Below are 1,567 nucleotides of genomic sequence, written 5' to 3' on the forward strand. Positions count from 1 at the left end.
ATACCCCCCCCCCCCCCCGCGTACCTATCCATTTGCAGAAATGTTTCTTCTCCAAGTACTTGCAAAAATATCTAGGAAACACGCCCACTCAAATGTTATTTTCTTTATGTTTTTACCTTAATCACCAGATTCACAAAAAAAATAATAATTTAACTCCTATGTAAATATTAAATTATTTCGGAAAAGAATCTCATGAATTAATTTACTAAGTAAATTTTGAAATGGGTCTATTTTTAAATTTCTAAAACAATTTCCATCATTTTTCATCAGTTTTCAGTAAAAAATTTTGTTCTCCATCTTGGATGTTTAAGTTTCAAAAATGATGGCTGAAAATTGCAAAGAAGAAGAAAAAAAATATGAAAAAGTTAACTAAATAGGTTTTCACGCGTAGTCACTTAGTGTATTACACTCACTAAGCCATGTAAGCAAAAAGTGTCAAAATGACGACGATTTCCTACATAAGGTGTCTAATATGAACATTGTCCAATTAATGTGTCTAAGTGAAATTTTAAGGGGCCACCGATGGATTAGGCCAAAAAAAAAAATCTCATCCTGTCTCATCAATATTATATTATTATTTCTATTTCATTCTTATTTTCATATTTCATGATATAAAATATTATTCCATTCTTTTTTTTCAAATAATCATTTTATATAATTTTCATGTGATATAAAATTTTATTTTTTCAAATTATTTATTTTATATAAAATTATATTTTATACTAAATTTCTAAATAACACAAATTGCAAGCAAATACTATATGATATACAAATTAATAGAGAATTCAAATAAAAGTAAAATCATTAATGAAATACAATTTCATAGACATTACATAAACACTCAACTTTCAAGATTATTACGTTTCTCCCATAAATGCTCTATTAATGCAGTACCGAATTCAAAATGAGCAGTTTTGTCCTTAATTTTTCTATGTCTAACTAAAAATTGTTCAAATCGGAGATTTTCATCTACTACCATTTTGTAGTTACAGTTGGATCCTGTACGACATCTTGAATTGTTGCATTAAGATCACATTCATCCTTGATTATCATGTTGTGCAATATAATACATGTAGTCATTATATCATGTAGCACTTTCTTTCTCAAAAAAATGTGACGATCCTGCAATAATTGTAAAACTCCGAATGCACATTCAATATCTTTTCGGCAAGATTCTTGTTTCATCGCGAAATATTTCTTCTTTTAGAATTGTGGATCTCGAATAGTTTGAACAATTATAGACCATTTAATTTTATGCATTCTTTATAGTGAAAATTACTAAAATTATATTAAAGTAAAGTAAATTGAAAATAAAATTAAAATATTATTAATTCGGAATGAAAGTAGTTTATATTAAATAATATATTTTTAAAATATTATATACTTTTGAAAAGAATTACGTTATATTTAATTAATGATCTTATATGAAAATAAATATATTAATTAGAAAATAAAAAAAAATAATGAAAAGTGAAATAGAGAGTGTGAATAATAGTTAATGGAGGATAAACAATGACTTTATTCTACTTATATATAAGAGGGAGTTTATGATGGGACATTTCAATGT

The sequence above is a fragment of the Solanum tuberosum genome, unplaced genomic scaffold, assembly GCF_000226075.1.
Source record: "Solanum tuberosum cultivar DM 1-3 516 R44 unplaced genomic scaffold, SolTub_3.0 scf00338, whole genome shotgun sequence".
NCBI lineage: Eukaryota > Viridiplantae > Streptophyta > Magnoliopsida > Solanales > Solanaceae > Solanum > Solanum tuberosum.